General features: G+C 39.9%; 1 pseudogene; it reads left to right on the top strand.

Annotated features, from left to right (window-relative positions):
* Positions 1-8815: 8815 nt before the first annotated feature.
* LOC101010239 lies at positions 8816-22222 on the top strand (annotated as a pseudogene).
* The last annotated feature ends 271 nt before the right edge of the window (positions 22223-22493 follow it).

Below are 22493 nucleotides of genomic sequence, written 5' to 3'. Positions count from 1 at the left end.
TTCTTTTACTTAGAAAACACCTTCGGAATCTGGAGGAACCTGCACTTATTTGAAGGTAATCAAAAAATTTTCTCTCTAGATGTCTGTGTAATTATGTATTTAATACTACATTTCAAATCAGAATTGGTTGATTGAGATAAATGGAGATAAGCAGAAGGAACATTCAACAAAGATTTCATGTTCAAGTGATTGTGCAAAGTACTAGGACAAAGGTGAGGCACAGCAAAAGTGAAAGAAATGTGGAGGAATGGTGAGTTTGTATAAAGCAATAGAATAGTGAGCAATAAGATAGAAAATGCCGTGTGACAACACAATTGGCAAGCTTTGAGTGTTAAGCCAGAAATTTGGGACTTTATATTCTTAGCATGGGGCAGGGGACAGAGCAGAACCGTGAAATATTTTCATTAGAGATGAAACATGAAGAAAACATTCTTACAGAACCTAACCTGGCAGTGGTATAAAAGAACAATTGGAAAGTGTATAAAGTACTTCCATCAAGCCAGTTAGGAGAATTTAAGTCAGGTTAGTTAGTCTCAAAAGACAAACCACCTTCAAACTCTCATGACATAAACAAACAAGCAAATGTTTATTTCTCATTCATCTGACCTGTTTGTTTCCAGGAAGCAGGGAACTCTGTTCTTTATGTTCACACAGGGATCCAGCCTGGTGGATAGTGCCAACACCGTAAATGGTGACGATTACCATGACAAAAGGAAAGAAAGCTCTAGGGGGTATCACACCAGCAATTAAATGCCTTGGCATGAAGCAACATACAGTGGTGTGGTGGGGCCAGCTTATGCCAGCTCACAAAAGCCAATTGTGTGCATCTCTTCCCAACTCCACATCCAAGTCTGTCATGTTGATAGCTCTAAATCAGCCAGGCTGGGAACATTTACACTAAAGAAACTGGCAAGCACTACAAATCATGGTTCACTCTTCCTCCCACTCCTCCCCACCAAAAAAAGATACCTAGTAGTTAAACTTTTACCAACACGCCTCCGGATTCACTTCACTTTCACTCAGGACTCATTGGCCAGAACTAGGCATGTAGCTCAACCCTGATACAAAAGGATCAAGAAGTTCAATCCTGCTATTGCCTCAAAGGGAGAGAGCCACAAATATTTAGTGAACACTAATGACAACCACAGGTTAATGCCAGAGCTTAGGTGTTTATTCATTTATACATTCATTCAACAATCACATCTAGAGCACTTTAGACTTTAATCTGGGAGCAATAAAAAAGAGAAGCAGAAGAGTTTTAAGCACGGATGGGATGCCAGTTATCAACTTATTGCCTCTCAACTCCTAATCTACCCTCCATTGACTGGCTTCAGAGACTGGAGATGGATCCTGTAAACATTTTCTTCTGCTAGTAGAGGCCGCAGGACGGACACTGAAGAAGGAAAGGGCTTATTCCTGGTTCCAGTGAGATTTCTCTGTTTTTTGATCCTATAGTACTCCTCTGGTATGAGAGATGCTAGTATCAGTGGCGCTCATGTCCAGGAAGTTTCAGAGGCACCCTGAAGGGTAACTTCTTAGCAAGTGTCATGGAAGCCTCAGTCAGTTTCCCAGCATGTACAGCAGCAGCCCCCCTCCAGGTGGCTTCCTGGTGGCTCTTCAGTGAGTCCTACTGATGCTGCAGTTTCCCGATGAGTTCAACAGCATGCCCCACGGGCAGCTTCCTCGCAAGTTTTTCTAGCACATGAATATAGATGGTTTCCTGCCTGCCAGGAAAATATTTCAAGTCATTTCTGGTACCTGGCAGTACCAGAACAGGAGACTTCCAGCTTGCCAGCCTCATCCCATAGCTCTCTGCCTGCTAACCTCCACCTCCCAACTGTGGAACAGCTCTGGTTAAGGCCACTTTATGACCACGAGGGATGTGGCACATGAGAATAAATCACCACCATGGAGATGAATGGAGAGCAGATAAATGATGTCTTCATAGGTTCATTGGAAGGTGAAGGAAATGTCTAGAGAAATTGAAAGTGAGGTGACGTCATTGATAATGGAGTAACAGCCAGGATTCAACAGGATTGGGATTAGGGTGAGCCCACCAAGACCAAGTCATGCTACTGCATGGTTAGATCCTGTTTTTATTTAAAATGTTGATATTTTGCTCATTTTGATGTATTTTACATTAATTTTCATTTTTTAAAACATAGTACATTAAAATAGTATTTATCTCGATTACCGATTTTTTGTTGTTGTTGTTGGCACCTACTTAAATTTTGCATGCTTCCCTCACCCTTGTCCTGGCTCTGGCAGCAGTGTCAGAGGGTCTGAGAGAGTTTGGGAAACAAGGGGGGTGGGAGGCAGGCAGAGTGGGCTGCCAGATCCCAGGCCAGAAAATGCAGAACATGGTGAAGACAGCAAGAAGCTTAACTAATAGGTCTGAGGCTAAGTAGTGATGGCAGTCAGAATGCTTTTAAATATGGATATTAAGGACATAGCAAGAGAAAATGGATAGAACAGAGTGCATATGGCAACTTTTTATATTGGTGATAGAACTAGTAAGCGGGTAATTAAAGATGATCCTCTTCATGAGGAAGACATGGTAATACATGCAGTAGGAAAACAAAAGACTTAAAAGGAATTACAAGGACTAATAGGACCTGGCAATTACTTTGGTGAAGATGTGTGGTGGTAGAAGGCAAATGACAGGGAGGGTCCAGAAATGACTGCATTGATGAACCTGGAGGACATTATACTAATTGAAATAAGCCAGACTTATAAAGACAAACATTGCATGATCTCACTTACATGTGGAATCTAAAAAAGTCAAACTCATAGAAGCAGAGAGTAGAATGGTGGTTACTAGATGCTGGGGGGAGGGGGAATTGGGGAGGTGGTTAAAGGGTACAAAATTTTAGTTGTGTGAGGTCAATTCTGGAGATCTACTATGTATAGCATAGTACCTATAGCTGGCAATACTATACTACATACTTAAGATTGATAAGAGGTTAGATCTTATGGTAAATGTTCTTACTAAAAAGCAACAAGAACAACAACAATAATAATAAAGGGAGTGGGAGAAAACTTTGGGAAGTGATGGATATATTTATAGCCATGTTGGTAGTATAGTAATGGTTTCACAAGTATATAGATTCCCCAAACTCATTGAGATGTATATATTAAATATGTGCAGCTTTTTGTATGTCAATCATATTTCAATACAGGGGTTTAAATAAATAAATAAATAGATTTTTTTATACTTTAAGTTCTAGGGTACATGTGCACAATGTGCAGGTTTGTTACATATGTATACATGTGCCATGTTGGTGTGCTTCACCCATTAACTCGTCATTTACATTAGGTATATCTCCTAATGCTATCCCTCTCCACCTCCCCACAATAGGACCTGGTGTGTGATGATCCCCTTCCTGTGTCCAGGTGATCTCATTGTTCAATTTCCACCTATGAGTGAGAACATGCCGTATTTGGTTTTCTGTTCTTGTGATAGTTTGCTGAGAATGATGGTTTCCAGCTGCATCCATGTCCCTACAAACGACATTAACTCATCCTTTTTTATGGCTGCATAGTATTCCATGGTGTATATGTGCCACATTTTCTTAATCCAGTCTGTCACTGATGGACATTTGAGTTGATTCCAAGTCTTTGCTATTGTGAATAGTGCCACAATAAACCTATGTGTGCATGTGTCTTTATAGCAGCATGACTTATAATCCTTTGGGTATATCTCCAGTAGTGAGATGGCTGGATCAAATGGTATCTCTAGTTCTAGATCCTTGAGGAAATGCCGCATTGTCTTCCACAATGGTTGAACTAGTTTACAGTCCCACCAACAGTGTAAAAGTGTTCCTATTTCTCCACATCCTCTCCAGCACCTGTTGTTTCCTGATTTTTTAATGATGACCATTCTAACTGGTGTGAGATGGTATCTCATTGTGGTTTTGATTTGCATTTCTCTGATGGCGAGTGATGATGAGTATTTTTTCATGTGTTGGTTGGCTGTATGAATGTCTTCTTTTGAGAAGTGTCTGTTCATATCCTTTGCCCACTTTTTGATGGGGTTGTTTGTTTGTTTCTTGTAAATTTGATTGAGTTCTTTATAGGTTCTGGATATTAGTCCTTTGTCAGATGAGTAGGTTGCAAAAATTTTCTCCCATTCTGTAGGTTGCCTGTTCACTCTGATGGTAGTTTCTTTTGCTGTGCAGAAGCTCTTTAGTTTAATTAGATCCCATTTGTCAATTTTGGCTTTTGTTGCCGTTGCTTTTGGTGTTTTAGACATGAAGTCCTTGCCCATGCCTATGTCCTGAATGATATTACCTAGGTTTTCTTCTAGGGTTTTTATGGTTTTAGGTCTAACATTTAAGTCTCGAATCCATCTTGAATTAATTTTCATATAAGGAGTGAGGAAAGGATCCATTTCAGCTTTCTACTTCTGGCTAGCCAATTCTCCCAGCACCATTTATTAAATAGGGAATCCTTTCCCCATTTCTTGTTTTTGTCAGGTTTGTCAAAGATCAGGTGGCTGTAGATGTGTGGTATTATTTTTGAGGGTTCTGTTCTGTTCCATTGGTCTATGTCTCTGTTTTGGTACCAGTACCCTGCTGTTTTGGTTACTGTAGCCTTGTTAGTATAGTTTGAAGTCAGGTAGTGTGATGCCTCCAGCTTTGTTCTTTTGGCTTAGGATTGTCTTGGCAATGTAGGGTCTTTTTGGTTCCATATGAACTTTAAAGCAGTTTTTTCCAATTCTGTGAAAAAAGTCATTGGTAGCTTAATGGGGATGGTATTGAATCTATAAATTACCCTGGGCAGTATGGCCATTTTCACAATATTGATTCTTCCTATCCATGAGCATGGTATGTTCTTCCATTTGTTTGTGTCCTCTTTTATTTCACTGAGCAGTGGTTTGTAGTTCTCCTTGAGGAGATCCTTTACATCCCTTGTAAGTTGGATTCCTAGGTATTTTATTCTCTTTGAAGCTATTGTGAATGGGAGTTCATTCACGATTTGGCTCTCTGTTTGTCTGTTACTGGTGTATAAGAATGCTTGTGATTTTTGCTCATTGATTTTGTATCCTGAGACTTTGCTGAAGTAGCTTATCAGCTTAAGGAGATTTTGGGCTGAGAAGATGGGGTTTTCTAAATACACAATCATGTCATCTACAAACAGGGACAATTTGACTTCTTCTTTTCCTAACTGAATACCCTTTATTTCTTTCTCTTGCCTGATTGCCCTAGCCAGAACTTCCAACACTATGTTGAATAGGAGTGGTGAGAGAGGGCATCCCTGTCTTGTGCCAGTTTTCAAAGGGAATGCTTTCAGTTTTTGCCCATTCAGTATGATATTGGCTGCGGGTTTGTCATAAATAGCTCTTATTATTTTGAGATACATTCTATCAATACTGAATTTATTGAGAGTTTTTAGCATGAAGGGCTGTTGAATTTTGTCAAAGGCCTTTTCTGCATCTATTGAGATAATCATGTGGCTTTTGTCTTTGGTTCTGTTATGCTGGATTACATTTATTGATTTGCATATGTTGAACCAGCCTTGCATCCCAGGGATGAAGCCCACTTGATCATGGTGGATAAGCTTTTTGATGTGCTGCTGGATTTGGTTTGCAGTAGTTTACTGAGGATTTTTGCATCAATGTTCATCAGGGATAATGGTCTAAAATTCTCTTTTTTTGTTGTATCTCTGTCAGGCTTTGGTATCAGGATGATGTTGGCCTCGTAAAATGAGTTAGGGAGGATTCCCTCTTTTTCTATTGATTGGAATAGTTTCAGAAGGAATGGTACCAACTCCTCCTTGTACCTCTGGTAGAATTCGGCTGTGAATCTGTCTGGTCCTGGACTTTTTTTGGTTGGTAGGCTATTAATTATTGCCTCAATTTCAGAGCCTGCTATTGGTCTATTCAGGGATTCAACTTCTTCCTGGTTTAGTCTTGGAAGAGTGTAAGTGTCCAGGAAATTATCCATTTCTTCTAGGTTTTCTAGTTTATTTGTGTAGATGTGTTTATAGTATTCTCTGATGGTAGTTTGTATTTCTGTGAGGTCGGTGGTGATATCCCCTTTATCATTTTTTATTGTGTCTCTTTGATTCTTTTCTCTTTTCTTCTTTATTAGTCTTGCTAGCAGTCTATCAATTTTGTTGATCTTTTCAAAAAACCAACTCCTGGATTCATTGATTTTTTGGAGGGTTTATTGTGTCTCTATCTCCTTCAGTTCTGCTCTGATCTTACTTATTTCTTGCCTTCTGCTAGCTTTTGAATGTGTTTGCTCTTGCTTCTCTAGTTCTTTTAATTGTGATGGTAGAGTGTCAATTTTAGATCTTTCCAGCTTTCTCTTGTGGGCATTTAGTGCTATAAATTTCCCTCTACACACTGCTTTAACTGTGTCCCAGAGATTCTGGTATGTTGTATCTTTGTTCTCAATGGTTTCAAAGAACATCTTTATTTCTGCCTTCATTTTATTATGTACCCAGTAGTCATTCAGGAGCAGGTTGTTCAGTTTCCATGTAGTTGAGCGGTTTTGATTGAGTGTCTTAGTCCTGAGTTCTAGTTTGATTGCACTGTGGTCTGAGAGACAGTTTGTTATAATTTCTGCTCTTTTACATTTGCTGAGGAGTGCTTTACTTCCAACTATGTGGTCAATTTTGGAATAAGTGTGATGTGGTGCTGAGAAGAATGTATATTCTGTTGATTTGGGGTGGAGAGTTCTGTAGATGTCTATTAGGTCTGCTTGGTGCAGATATGAGTTCAATTCCTGGATATCCTTATTAACTTTATGTCTCGTTGATCGGTCTAATGTTGACAGTGGGGTGTTAAAGTCTCCTACTCTTATTGTATGGGAGTCTAAGTCTCTTTGTAAGTCTCTAAGGACTTGCTTTATGAATCTGGGTGCTCCTGTATTGGGTGCATATATATTTAGGATATATATTCATCTTCCTGATGAATTGATCCCTTTACCATTATGTAATGGCCTTCTTTGTCTCTTTTGATCTTTGATGGTTTAAAGTCTGTTTTATCAGAGACTAGGATTGCAACCTCTGCTTTTTTTTTTGTTTTCCATTTGCTTGGTAGATCTTCCTCCATCCCTTTATTTTAAGCCTATGTGTGTCTCTACATGTGAGATGGGTCTCCTGAATACAGCAAACTGATGGGTCTTGACTCTTTATCCAATTTGTCAGTCTGTGTCTTTTAATTGGACCATTTAGTCCATTTACATTTAAGGTTAATATTGTTGTGTGTGAACTTGATCCTGTCATTATGATATTAGCTGGTTATTTTGCCCACTAGTTGATGCAGTTTCTTCCTAGCATCAATGGACTTTACATTTTGACATGTTTTTGCAATGGCTGGTACCTGTTGTTCCTTTCCATATTTAGTGCTTCCTTCAGGATCTCTTGTAGGGCAGGCCTGGTGGTGATAAAATCCCTAAACATTTGCTTGTCTGTAAAGGATTTTATTTCTCCTTCACTTATGAAACATAGTTTGGCTGGATATGAAATTCTGGGTTCAAAATTCTTTTCTTTAAGAATGCTGAATATTGGCCCCCACTCTCTTCTGGCTTGGAGAGTTTCTGCCGAGAGATCTGCTATTAGTCTGATGGGCTTCCCTTTGTGTGTAACCCGATCTTTCTCTCTGGCTGCCCTTAACATTTTTTCCTTCATTTCAACTTTGTTAAATCTGACAATTATATGTCTTGGAGTTGCTCTTCTCGAGGAGTATCTTTGTGGCGTTCTCTGTATTTCCTGAATTTGAATGTTGGCCTGCCTTACTAGGTTAGGGAAGTTCTCCTGGATGATATCCTGCAGAGTGTTTTCCAACTTGGTTCCATTTTCCCCATCACTTTCAGGCACTCCAATCAGATGTAGATTTGGTCTTTTCACATAATCCCATATTTCTTGGAGGCTTTGTTCATTTCTTTTTACTCTTTTTTCTTTACACTTCTCTTCTCACTTCATTTCATTCATTTGATCTTCAATCGCTGATACTCTTTCTTCCAGTTGATCGAGTTGGTTACTGAAGCTTGTGCATTTGTCACATAGTTCTCATGTTATGGTTTTCATCTCTATCAGTTCTTTTAAGGTCTTCTCTGCATTGATTATTCTCGTTATCCATTCATCCATTCTTTTTTCAAGGTTTTTGGTTTCTTTGTGCTGGTTATGTAGTTCCTCTTTTAGCTCTGAGATGTTTGATTGACTGAAGCCTTCTTCACTCAACTTGTCAAAGTCATTCTCCGTCCAGCTTTGTTCCATTGCTGGCGATGAGCTGCGTTCCTTTGGAGGGGGAGATGCGCTCTGATTTTTTGAATTGCCAGCTTTTCTGCATGGCTTTTTCCCCATCTTTGTGGTTTTATCTGCCTTTGGTCTTTGATGATGGTGACGTACTGGTGGGGTTTTGGTGTGGGTGTCCTTTCTGTTTGTTAGTTTTCCTTCTAACAGTCAGGCCCCTCAGCTGTAGGTTTATTGGAGTTTGCTTGAGGTCCACCCCAGACCCTGTTTGCCTGGGTATCAGCAGTGGAGGCCGCAGAAGATAGAATATTGCTGAACAGCAAGTGTTGCTGTCTGATTCTTTCTCTGGAAGCTTCGTCTCAGGGGTGTACCCTGCCGTGTGAGGTGTGAGGTGTTGGTCTGCACCTCAGTTGAAAATGCAGAAATCACCCATCTTCTGTGTCACTCACGCTGGGAGCTGGAGGCTGGAGCTGTTCCTATATGGCCATCTTGGGCGTGCCTCCATAGATTTTTAAATAACAAATTTAAAAATGACTTCCATTATGGACTAGGACATTAGGAGACTGCTGGTGCATTTAATAGAAATAAGGGTGTTAGTAAGAGAGGATCCGCCATGCTGAGTTTGGAGGAAGCAGCCATAGCAAGATGGCTTTTCAGTCTGGGCTTAGTTCCTGTCAGGGTTGAGGCTGGAGATGTGGGTGGTATCCAAGTGGTATTAGTGATGGCAGAGGTCTCTGAGGGCCTGTCTGTGAGATGGCAGAGGTCTTTGCAGACCAGCGCAGAGCAGGTAAGGGGATGCTCAGTGGGAAACAATCGCTTTTGAAGACCCACACTCGGTTCTCTATCCTCCCAAGAGTCAATCCAGGCTTCATAAACACCAACCTGGCCTCAAAAGACACCCTGATTCCTCCTTGGACCTGGACCCAGTATAAAAACTCCCCTTTCCTTCAGAGTTTGATCAGAAGAATTTAGTTTCCCAAAAGCAACTTTTACGGGAGAAAACTAACAACAATCACAAAAATTCCAAAAGCCTAACAATAAGATGTTTTCAGACTATACTCTGCTCATTGAAACTGAAATGTAATTAGACTATATACAAATCAGGCACCTGCAGTCCTGCCCCACCAAGCTCAGATTCATCTTCCTTGACATATGCACACCTATGTCTCTAGCCTGCTTGTTTCATCTTAAGGCTTGGTAAAGCTGTTTATACCAGTTGGAGAAGTGATGGCTCCTCTCCAATTCTAAAATAGCATCTTAAGGTCTCAGTGGTGGCACACACAGAGATATACCATGAGAAGAAAATTAATGATCCCTCACCAACGCCTGAAAAACCTTGGTTGAAATATTTCAGAAATCTGCAAAAGAAAATATTTTTCCCTAGCTATTTTTGTGTGTTTTCCACAATGAGAGTGTATTACATTTTCCATGGATAAAAAATGAATTGCACTTAAAAGTAATTAGAAAACCACAGAGCTTAGAGATTTATCTAATACAAAACAGAATAGTCAAGTTATTATGTGTAGAAAATAGCATTTTTGCTTCTGCAGAGGAGTTGGGCATTTTCTATAGGTAGTCTAGGGTACGTTTGAGAGAAGTCTATGAATTCTTGTATTATTGGGTACATACACCATTAGAGAGACTTGAGGAAGGCTTTTACTGATTAAATATTTACCAGTAAAGGCTTGACAGCAACCTAACCACCTCTTAAGCATTCAAATAAGTGGTGAAAGTGTCCCAGAGGAGAGAAACACAGGGAAATTATATAAGACAGAATTTCTAGCAACTCCTTTAATACATGCTTTATGACCTCTGGAAAGCTAAGAGAATATCTGGTTTGTAATATATTTCACACCTTTATCTTTCAAAGGCTGTACTTAGAAAATCCTCCACATTGATTGGTATTGCATAACTAATTTCATAGTTTTGGAAAACCAAAGAGTTGCCTCAAAATGAAGAAAAAAGCCGGGAATTCCAAGATGACCTGACAAGGAACCTCTTGGCATGCCTTGATCCTTTTTCCACCCAACCAACATGCATGCATTGAGATACATATACTCGGGTAAGCAACATACTTAGTGCCATGGAGGCTGTGAAAATGACTAAGTCACCCTGAAAGTGACTTGCATTTTAGTAGGAAAGATAAGATAGGAACACAAAGAACTAGAGCAACACCAGGGAGCCTGTGACAGGTGCCCCAGATCTTCAAAGATGGTGCTGTGAGTAGGGAATAATCATGTTTTACTGGGAAAGCCAGAAAAAGTTTCGATTCAGAATTAGTTGAAGCATCTGAATTTGGGGAAAGTATTTCCTTCAGCACGCTTGTATGGCAGGCAGGGAGGGACATCTAGGCAGGAGAAAGAAGATAAACAAGAATCAAATTCAGGTTTTGGAAGGACCTGGAGCTTATATAATTATCATAGCCTTCTTTGAGAAAAGTAACATCAAAGTATTTTTTAAATTGATAGGGCCCTTCCACATCCATGAGTGGCCCTAAAGCTTAAGTTTCCTGAGCCTCATGGGTCCTCCATTCTAGAGACCAGGCTGCAGAATCAAGCAGACTGAGTCCAAGTTGGTTTCGTCACTTGCGATGAGCATTCATTTCTTCAAATAATATCTACTTCATATAATACCTACTTGTAAAGTTAGATATAGCAACCTGATTCTTCTGCTAAGGAACTATTTCTCCCTTACTCTCAGACAAATTGCCTGAGCCCAACTCTCACTTCATGGGTGGGTTATATGGTTTGGCTCATGAAATAACTGTAATCTATTGGGCATATGACCTGAACCAGGTCAAACTGAATCAATCTTCCAAGATACTGCTGTAGCCAACAATACTGCCTTGTCCACTGGGGTGCTAAAGGAGTAGAATGTAAGCCTAGAGCAACTGATGGAATTTGAAGCCAACAGAGAGAACTGCAGAGGCTAAAGACAGAGAAAGTAGTTTAACAGCACATCTGAGCTGTGCTTGCACCAGTTCAAGACAGTTTCTGTTGTTTCCAGTCACTAGGGCCCTAATACACTACAATGATGGCAATCCTGTGATGTTGAACTACCCAGCAAATATCTAACCATTTGTTGATCACCTGCTATGTGCAAGGCAGGGCCTTCTGTGCCAGTCTCTGCTAGGAACACAGAGATGAGGTTCTGCTTTCATAAAATGTTTGGGTGCTGCTTGACCATATGGAATGGCTGGCTTTAAGTCTGTCCATCCATACTTTTCCTTAGTCCATCATAGCACTCTTTGAGAAAAGCAATAGCAAAGTGTTTTTAAAATTGGTAAGTCCCTTCCACATACATTAGTGGCCCTAAAGCTACTCACATATATGTCAGCTATCCCCTTCACATACGTGACAGTTATGCCTGAAAGACAAACTGATCCACCATTTTGCTGAAAAAAACTGACTTTATTGATAACATTGGTCAAACAGAGATGTGATTGATGCTTTCATATGTAAATTTAGGATTGTGTAGATTATTTTTGTGTGTCTTATCAACAATTTCCAGCCATAACTCTACCTCTAATTTTCATCAAGTGCTGGAATTTAAGTGAGCAAGTGACACGATTTTTGGCATAGCTTTAAGTACACCATAATTTATTTATCTAAAGTCAATTATTGGCAAACTTTTATGCTATAGTTATGATTTGTAACATATTCCTTGTGGCAAACTAGCAACTGATCAATCTCACCAATGTTCTTGAGCACCAGCACTGAGAACCATCAATGTGTAGATGACACCAAATTCCAGATCACACTGTGTATCTGATTCCTGCCCCAGAGAGGGAGCTGAACACAGAACCTTTTGTTCAGCACAGTACCCTTATCACCTAGCAGAGTGTTTGTCACTCAATGAATGTTTATTGAATTTAACTGAACCCCACCTCTTATAACAGTTGCAACTGCACGCTCTGCTTTATCAAAGCAAATAGTATAGCAGTTCTAAGCTAAATCCTCCCTGTTATTTCTTCTGCTCGGAAAACTCGTGTAGAGCAAATCATATCCCTACCACTGACAAAAAATACTTACAGCTCACAGCACAGATGGTAAATTTTTGACCTAGTAGTTTTGAAACTTAACTGTACACTAGAATCACCCAAGGAGCTTTTAAAAATCCTAATGCTCAAGTTGCACCCTGGACCAATTGACTGAGAATTCCTGCATGAGACCCTGGTGTCAGCATATTGTTAAAGCCTCTCAGGTGATTCAGATGATTCCAATATGTAGCCAAGGTTGAGAATCAGTACAGTAGAGCAACAATTATATGGTTTTGGCACTATTTCTGTAATTATCTCACCTTATTATTTGTCATCTATGTTGTCTTAGTGCAGACCAGCCCTGAAATATAACGGTTTTATAATACTAGTAACAAAATATTAGCTATCTGATACCATCTTCATTGTGGAATGGTTAAAATCTCAGCTGCCTCTCTTAAGATCCAAGAGGGAGGAATAATAGGCAACTTCTGGGGTTTGTTCCCTTCCCAACTTCCTTCTTTGAGAACTCTCTGGGCTGTACCCACTCATGGAAATGGACTACTGAAGCCATGATTATACTCTATGACCCTGCTCCCCACACTCCTAAAACCAACATACCCTGTCCTCTTACCATCGCTTAGAGGATCTTAAACCTGAGGATGCATTGGAGTCATCTGGAGGGCTTCTGATAACAGATTCCTTGGTCCCACCTCCAGAGTCTCTGTTTCAATAAGACTAAAATAGGGCTGAGAATTCGCATTTCTGGCACTCTGCAGGTGTCGCTGATGCTGCTGTTCTGGAAACTACCCTTGAAGAAATATTGCCATTGCCTATAGACCTAACCCAGACTGGGTCGATGATGTTTCACTCCCGACTCAGATGAAAACTCTGCAGATTGGCATAGCCATTTCCCAGGGCTACCATAACAAAGGACTACAAACTGAGTGGCTTAAAACAACAGAGATTTATCCTATCACACTTGCAAAAGCCAGAAATTCAAAATCAATATGTCAGCAAGGTCTTACTCTCTCTGAAAGCTGAAGAAGTTCGTTTCTTGCCTCTTTTAGCTTCTGGCTTTTGCTGGCAATCTTTAGCGTTCCTTGACTTGTAAGAGCATCACTCCCTCTCCACTTGTGTCACCACATGACCTGGGAGTCAGAGTCTCTTCTCTTCTTATAATGGATGAAGGGTCTACCCTATTTCAGCATGACCTCATCTTAAATAATTACATCTGCAACAAACTTATTTCCAAAAAAGTTCGTATCTGAGACATTTGGGGTTAGGGTTTCAACATATATTTTTGGGTTGACACAATTTGACCCATAACAACAGGTATATCAAAAATTTCTGGGGCTCCTAAATTCCATCATATGCCCACAAGAGTGGAGGATTCTGTCTGCACAAGTGCTGTGCACAAGTGCAGAGAGGAAGCAGAGAGCTGGAGCTTGTCATGCTGGGGGAAGACAATGGACAGAGCAACTTTCTTGATTCCATATGTGCTCCTGCCCCTAATCACAAGCCGTGCTGCAGTTCTCACCCTCAGTTTCCATGAGTTATAGTGTTCCTTTGATTCAAAAAGTCTCCCTTTTTGAATTAATCCATTCTTATTGAGCTTCTATTACTTGCAACCAAAAGAGTAGGTCTAAGATAGGGTATGTCTCCCCTGTACTCTAACAGGCCATGACTGACTTCTTCCACTCCAGGCATTTGCTATTTCTCCAGTTATTGCAGATACTTAACCTGCTATTTCTGTTCTTGTTGCATTTTCCTGGAATGGAGAAATAGCCTTCCTTTGGCCATTATAGATTCTGGGGAGTCTACAGAGTGCTTGACATCTCAGCTTTTGAAATACGTTTGATGACATTTTTTTCTTGCTTTCAACTGGCTTTTTGAAATTCCAGCCTCTTTCTGTGGTGTAGCCTCCCCGGAGCTGGGTGGCTGGGACATGGGAGAACACACCGGGCTGCTTTCTAAGTGTTCTCTCTGTTATGACTACCATACAGTGCTTGGAGACTATGTGGACTCAACTTTCTCTCCACTCAAGTACCTTCAGTATTCAAGATCCTTCCTGGAGGGTGAAGGAGTGGCATCATCTCTGACTTTGGGGGACTCTTAGTTCTGGCTGTTGGAAAGGACTTGTGCTGGGTATTTTATACTTGCCTCTCAGGTCTACTGTCTACACTTCTTCGTGTTGCACTGGGCTTTAGGAGTTCGACCCACACGGACTGCATGCATGGGCTCCCTTCCCCTCTGGCTCCTGAGTAGGCTTGACCAAGAGGGCGCACTGACAGGATATTGGATGAAGGGAGGGAGGAGAGAGAGACTAGGGTGTTCACTTCCCCTGCTCACTTCCTAGGGTTGCCATTGGCTGGCTGCTTCCCTCAGGTGAAGGTGACAGCCCTGAGAGGTGGCCCTTTCTGCAGAGTCCTCTCTGTCACAGAAACTGGTCTCTCCCTTACTTCTCCAAGTCTAGGGATGGTAACAAGACCCAACTATCACCCTAGATATCATATCACCCTTTAAAATCTCCTTATCCGCTGCCCATGTCTGTAAACCCTCTTAAGCTTAAACCATTTGAATGTGTTTCTCTTTCCTGATGGGACTCCAACCCATACAAAGCCTTGACCTTAATGTGACCAGTCACTGCCCCATTAAAGGCTCTGGAAGCCCAGGGAGCCTACTGATTCTTGCTTTATCCATTCACAGGGAATGTCATGCTTGACTAAATTTTTTTTGCTCAGACAGAGACTCCGGGACTCTTGTCATCAGCTTTCTGTTACTTTCTCCTTTTGCATAGTCCAGTGATTTTCAACCTTGAATATAAACCAGAACAACCATAGTTTCTTCTTGTTAATATGAGCCTCTCCTGTCTTTTTTATTATGTTATAATTATTCCAAATCAGAAGCAGTCCCTTGTCTTTTGATTCATACCTTCCTACAACGCCTACTACAGGGTCATGCACACTGTAGATTTAACAAAACATATAAACTTAGTGATTGTGTACTCTAGATGAAGTTCAAATTAAGATTAAAATTCTTTTTTGGCACACTATTAATAAATGTTTCTCTTATACACTAGTATATACTAAGATGTTTTAGATAAAAGGAGATAGCTACAATTGTTGTTGATGAAATCAGTTTTCAAAATGTCATTCACTATATTTGTACAACGATTTCATGAAAATAAAAATTTTATCTCTGAGTGTCCACATGAAAATCAGCTGATGTGGGTACAGACAGATGATATTCATGTGAATAAAACTAAACATAGGTGTTTTCTCTCAAATTTTCTTCTTAGAATTTCAAAAAATTGCTCAAGTTTGTGAATACAAAGTGAAAGAAACAACCATTACATCAGAGTAAGAATGTTTATGACCAAGTCTCCATTTCATAAACCCTCTGTTAAAATTCAATTTCTATAGCCTACACCTTCGCCATCTCTTAACTGGATTGCTGCAGCAGTGTCTTACCTGGTCAACTCATTTTCTCTTTTCATATATATATTTTTTCCCATTCTTCACATAGCAGCCAGAATGGCCTTTTAAAAATGCATGCCATAACCTCTATTTCTGGCAGTGATTGAGTGACTTGTGCTGGATTAGCTCTCTACCATAAACAACTAGAATACTGAACAAAATAATAAAAATAACTCTTTTCAGATGTTAAATAATAGACAGCACAGGACTCTGATCTTCAAGGGAAAAAAAATGTGAAGCAATCTCCTTCATCACTTTGAATTTTTGCCTAGAGGTATTTTCCATACTGACTTTGAGAAGAGAAGCCCCAAATAGAATGCAGTAATCTCATTGACTCAGCAGAGAGAGCTCAGAATTTGGGGCTACTGAGGCAGCAAGAATTTGCAGGTCAGGGTATCAAAGAGAGAGGAGCTGTGCAGAGAAAAAGGTCCAAAAACTATATAGCCATGCCCCTGAGTCTTTAGTCAAATAATAAACTGTGCATATACAGAGTGAGACTCCATGAGACAAGGCAAGAAACTAAGAAGAAAATACAACTAATGGAAAACAGTGACCCAAGCCACTACTGGAGCTTTCACAGGAATGGTAGACATGTGAGTTCCAAAGAGCTAGAGTGAATAAATGTATTGAAAACCTCCAGCACTCAGTAGAAGTCTCAGCAAAACCAGGCGTTAGGAGGAGGGCTAATGTGTCCTAAGCTAAAGGCTATGCTAGTGCTCGACTCACCTTAACAAAGTTTAAAAACAAGCCTTGAAAAAGCTACTCTCTAAATAAATTACTGCCTATGAGACAAGACACAGACTATTACTAAGAAAACAAAATGCAGATACTCAACAATGTAGCATTCATAATGTCTGCCATAAAACAAAAAATTACTAGACTTGTGAAGAAGCAGGAATGTGTGATTCATTATCAAGAGAAAAATCAGTTAATAGAAACAGACCCAAATGACAGATAATGGAACTAGCAAACAAGGACTTTAAAACAGGTATTTTAAACATGTTCAGGAATTTGAAAGAAAACATGGATGTAATAAGGGAAGGAACAAATAGAGAATCTCAGTAGAGAAAAGGAAACTATAAAACAGGACAAAAAGAAGATTTTGACCAGAAAAAGACAATACCTGCAATGAAAACAGTGAGATTACAGAAGAAAAGACCAGTGAGTGCATTTGTAGATATAACAGAAACTGTCTGAACAGAAGCACATAGGGGAAAAAAGGCTTAAACACTGAGCAGAGACTCAGTAACCTTTCGGTCGGTATCAGGTCCTTAACATACATGTACTCAGGAGGAGAAAAGATAGATATTGAGGGGAAATATAAGAAGATATAATGGCTGAAAGTTTTTCACATTTGATTTAAAAAATAATAAATCCACAGATGCAAGAAGCTCAATAATCTCCAAGCAGGATAACTATAATGAAAGTTATACCAAGGTACCTCATGATCAAATGGCTGAAGACTAGTGATAGAGAATATTAAATGCAACCAGAAAAAAACCTGATACATTACTTAGTGGAGAACAAGGGTAGGAAAACTATAGATTTTCATTAGAAATTATGCAAAACAGAAAATAATGGAACACTATCTTTAAAGTGCTGAGGAAAACAGTCAATGTCAAATTCTATATTCAGCAAAAAATATCCTTTAAAAATAAAGGTAAGATACAGACATTTGCAAACCAAAAAGAGAGAGAGAGAGTATTTATCACCAGCAGAATGGCACTAAAATAAATGTTAGAGGAAGTTTTACAGGCTGATAGATGATGTTACTGGAAGGAAACTTGGATCTAAAAGTAATAAGGAGCACAAAAATGATAACTATGTATTTAAATAGAAAATACTTTTCATTCCTTAATTTATTTAAAATTTAATTTTACTTCTTAACTGTTTAAAATGTTTAAAACAAAATAAACAGTAGGTTTTACAACATAAATGAAAGTAAAATGCATGACAATAATGACAAAAGATAGGGAAGAATGAAAGCATACTGTTTCTTATGTTGTGTATGAGTAAAATATTGTTATTTGAAGGTAGTTGTGATCACTGTTCTATAGCCTGCTGCCCATTCTGAGTATAAGTTAGAGAATTACCTAAGTAATAGAAAATAAGTGAAATGTGACAAGTGCCATGACAGAAATGGAAGGGAAATCCTAGGATGGTTCAAAGAGAAAGCCCTTATCTTGTTTTAGGGAATCAGGAAGGGGCTAACAGGAAAAGGATGGCATTGGGTGGTATTCCAGGCCCCAAAAAGAGTATTAATTTACCTATTTAACAAATATCTATTGCATTTGTACCTTGATCCAGTCACTGGGCTGTTCTCTTATAAATAAAAAAGTGGTCCTTCTTTTTGATGAAAGTGTTCACAGCTTGGTAAGATACTCTTATGTGAAAAACAAAAACAAGCAAAAACAGTGCAGTAGTCAGATTGTAGCAGCAGCTGCAGCAGCTCTCCTCTTCCTTGGCTCTTCTTATCATCTTTTCACTTCCAAAAACAAGGCTTCCAGGGTGGTTGCCTCTGATGGCATCACAAGGTGATTAATGACATAAAGGGGTGCAAGTCTTTGATGCCAGAGGAGATGGAGATGCACAAGAAGGAGGTGCTCTTCTCTTTGAGTGAGGACAGGAAGATCATCATCCTGGAGGGGGGCAAGATCCTGGTGGGTGATGTGGGCCAGACTGTCAGTGACCCCATGCCACCTTTTCAAGATGGAACCAGACAAGGACTGTCACTATGCTTTCTATGATGCAGCTCAGGAGACCAAGGAGAGCACGAAGAGGGAGCTGGTGTTTATCTTCTGGGCCCTTGAGTCTGCTGAACAACTCCTGTACCCACCAGAGTTTCCTCCTCCCTTGATCTCTGACAGTTCTGACCTTCTCAAACCACTTTAGGTCTTGATTCCTCTTGGGTTGGCGCAGATCAGTTTCCCCCAGTCATCCCAGTTTGAGGAAGGGGCTGTGCTTTTTTAATAACACCCTCACTCCCCACCTGTTTCCCCCTTCCCATGCTTCCAACTTCTGAGCACAATAGTGACTCTGTGCTTGTCTGTTTGGTTCTGCATACAAATAGAATGTTGTGAGATGACTCCTCCCCATGCTGGCTAATTCCTCTCCCTGTTCCCCTAGTCATAGCCACTCATGTAAGCAGAACCAGACAGGGACTTTCAATTAAAAAAAAAAAGAGAGACAATTTTTTAAAAAGTGCATGTTCAAGGAAAATTTGTGTAAACTACACAAAGGAAAGTTGAAGAAACTATTGGAAAAGGTAGCTGGGACAATGCCGTGATTGCTTTTGAATGTTAGCCTACATAATCTTCCAGCACAATATTATATAGTAGAACCTCGTTTATGTGAAATAATAAAATGACATTATTAGTCAATCTTATTGAACACTTCCTATGTGTTGAGGAATGCATTAGGCTGTTTCAATGTATTATCTCAAGCCTCACAACAGTCTTACTTATAAAATAAATAAAACCATTATTAGATGCAGAAATGAGGCTTAAAGGGTAAAGTTGGTAGATGTTAAGATATTTGCATTCATGGATTCCAGCTTGGTTGTGGAGTATTACCCTTTAATGGGTAATATTAATGGGTTCAATTTGTTATTATTTCACTTAGTATTTTTCACCTATGTTCATGAGAGATATTGACAATAATTTTCCTCTCTTATAATGTCCTTATTAGGCTTGATATCAAAGTTATGCAGGTTTCATAAACTATGTTATGAATCCCTTCCTCTTTTTGTACTCTCTGGAAGAGTTTGTATAACATTAGGGATCTTTATTCCTTAAATACTTGGAAGAATTTATCTATGCATTTCCCTTTTTTTCCCTTAGATTTTGACCTCTGAAGTCCTGACTGTGTTGGCTACTTTGTGATGTTTTCACACAGTGGTTTTTTATATTTTAACCAGCTTTTATAATTATTAGCAGAAAGATGGTTGGTCTGATACAACTGAGTCATCACAAGGTCATATTTTCAGGGCTACATGTAAATGACGCATAGATTATTAACACTGAATAGTTGGAAACATATGCACATTGGTATTAAATCATGAAAAGCCTCAGTTTCCAGAGAATACTAAGCAACTCCTAATAGTTTTTGAGTAAAGACACAGTATGATCAGGGACAGAATTAGGAAAGTAGACGTGGCAATGATGTATGCAGTGAAAGGCAGAAAATACAAGTAAGTGTCCTCCAAAAATGCAGAGAAAAGCAAAGTAGTGTCTGCCTAGGAGAGTGTCAGTTAAAATATAAAAGACTTCCTTTAAACCAGTGGTTCTCAAAGTAGGTCCCTGGAACAGCAGCAGAAGCATCACCTGGGAATTTGCTAGAAATGCAGATTCCCGGCCCTGCCCCAGACCCACTAAATCGGAATGTCTGGGGCAAGGCCCAACAACCTGTGCTCTAACAAATCTTCCAGCTGATTCCCATGCTCACCCAGGTTTGTAGCCCACTACTTTAAATCAAAGTTTAGCCTGCTTCACAGCTAGCAATGACTGTGAGGCCCCAGTTCTGGCCAATGAGACATACGGAGAAGTCTGCTTGGGGGTACTTGTAGGTGAACGTTTGCTTTCCTGATCAAAAGGACAGATGATGCTGGGGCTGCCCATTTTCCTTCTTCCTCCCATGAATGCTGATTGGCATAGTGAGTAAGAGGCAAAAAGCATAAGAACTGAGAAACCCAACAGGTTAAAGATGGCAGGGCAGAGATATATAAGAGTCAGGGTTCTTGATAACATTACTGTGCCCCACACCAGTCTGGACAGTTACAGTCACATAATTAAATGAATTTATTGTTCAAACCACTGGCAACTCAGTATTCTGCTACTTGTAGTTAAAGGAATTCCTAGTTGACGTCTGTGTCAGTTTATATTTGGCAGCTAGTAGGAGATCATAAGTGATGATTCCACATAATAAAGACAGAAAAGAAATGTGTGGCCTGTTGGTGGCCCAAATTTAACCCATTTCAGAAGAGATTTCTGCTAAGATTTTTAACCCCTTTGAGATCACAGCTTGAAGGAACAGTTTATCTCTTAATAGCTTGAGCAGAAAAAGCAGTTTTGAATGAAGACGTTTTTTCACTGGATGAAGTCACTTCTGCATGCGAACCCAAAAGGCAAGGGGCCACAGTGCCACTTCCTTGGTATTACCATTTGCCTTATCTTCATCCAGAAAGGGTGAGCTCCACTGGGGGGAAAAGTCCCACCATGAAATTCACACCAGAGATGAGCCTTGTTACTCTCTCATTCCTATTGTGAGGATACATCACTGAATACTACTTCTTGCTTCCCCAGGACTTTGTGGAACAAGAGAATGGTGACTTGGGGTGCCTGGCAGCTCCCTTGCAATGCAGCCTTACCTCAGTTACCAAACACTCCCTCTCCAAGTGGGCTCCAGGTGAAAGCAGGGACCTCTCCAAGTCTGACATGTGTGGGTGGCATTTATTACTTGTGCATGACAGTGCCCTGTTCTAAAGGAACTGACCTCCAGTACACAAGAAGACTGTAATGGGAAAGAGCAGCTGAGCGGCTTATAAGGAAGTTGCCTGGAGTGTCACCCAAATCCACCTTCTGGCTTCTAATTTCTGCCCTGAGCTGCAGGTACCACTTTGGTTCCCATTCAGGATATTCTGTGAATGGGTACAAATCCCAAATCACCTCCGCAGGGAGCTTTCTGGCACTAACCATCCTGTTGAAAATAATAAACCCTCCTCCAAACTCCAGCATACACATTCCCCACTCTTTGCTTTATTTTTCAGCATAGTACTTATCACCATCTGGCATGCCACTTGCTTTACTTTGAAGTCAAGTTTTTATTGTTGTTCTTCCTCCACTAAAGTGTAAGATTTACAACAGCAGTAATTGTTGCCTGTTCTTCATTGCTACATCCCCAATATTTGAGAAAGTACCTAGCATGTAGTAGATGCTCAATAAATGCTCAAGAATGGATGACTCTAAACTAATTGGCTGACAGGTCTTAACAACGGCATACCCTCTTCCTGGTCTTTGCCATTGTTTCTCCAAGATACTGTTTGTTTTGGAATATTTTTCCCCAAAGCTCTAAATTCTGCTTAATTTACTCCATATTGACAGAGACAAGTTGTATAATACTACTGATGATAGTAACTATTATTCCTTTAGACAAATGCTAGGTGCTTTAGATGCATTATCTTATTTAATTCTCAGAACAACACTAGTAGTTTTAGTCCCATTTTACCAATGAGGACAAGGAAGCTCAGAGATCTCAGCTGACTCATCCAAGCTCCCACAGTTCATCAGTGGCAGAGCTGGGGCTTGAACTTGAGACGGTCTGACTCCAAAACCTGTGCTTTATTCACCTCCTCTTTAGAGAATACAGCATTTACTGACACATCTATGTTTTCCTGATTTCTCCCCCTGTCTTGCTAAGAAAACATGCATTTTTATGCAAGCCCAGTAATCAAATGACTGATCAGAGAGATGCTTTAATCAGACCTCACTCCTGCCTGAATCAATATTCATCAATCTTGGCAAAAGTATAGTTTTGCTTAAATGCTTACACTTTTTGGATACTTACATATATGTTGGCAAGGGTTTTTTTTTTTTTTTTTAAAAAAAAACAGTATCCAGGCAGACAGTTTCAGAGTCCTATTTCCTAAAGAAGTATCTAAGAATATTCATGAGTGAAAGTCTTAAAATTAATAAAAACCATAGTGACAAACACCTGAAGAGTGCATATTGTATATTGGGGCTTAACACCTACAACAGCCCTATGAACAGACAGAGGGGTAAACTCATGTTCTGACCTGTTGCCTTTGCGGAAATGGCCAAAGTGAAAAATTACTTAACACC

This window comes from Papio anubis, chromosome 7 (genome assembly GCF_008728515.1).
Source record: "Papio anubis isolate 15944 chromosome 7, Panubis1.0, whole genome shotgun sequence".
Taxonomy (NCBI): domain Eukaryota; kingdom Metazoa; phylum Chordata; class Mammalia; order Primates; family Cercopithecidae; genus Papio; species Papio anubis.
Note: the sequence above shows the minus strand (reverse complement) of the source record. Positions and strands in the feature narration are given on the sequence as shown.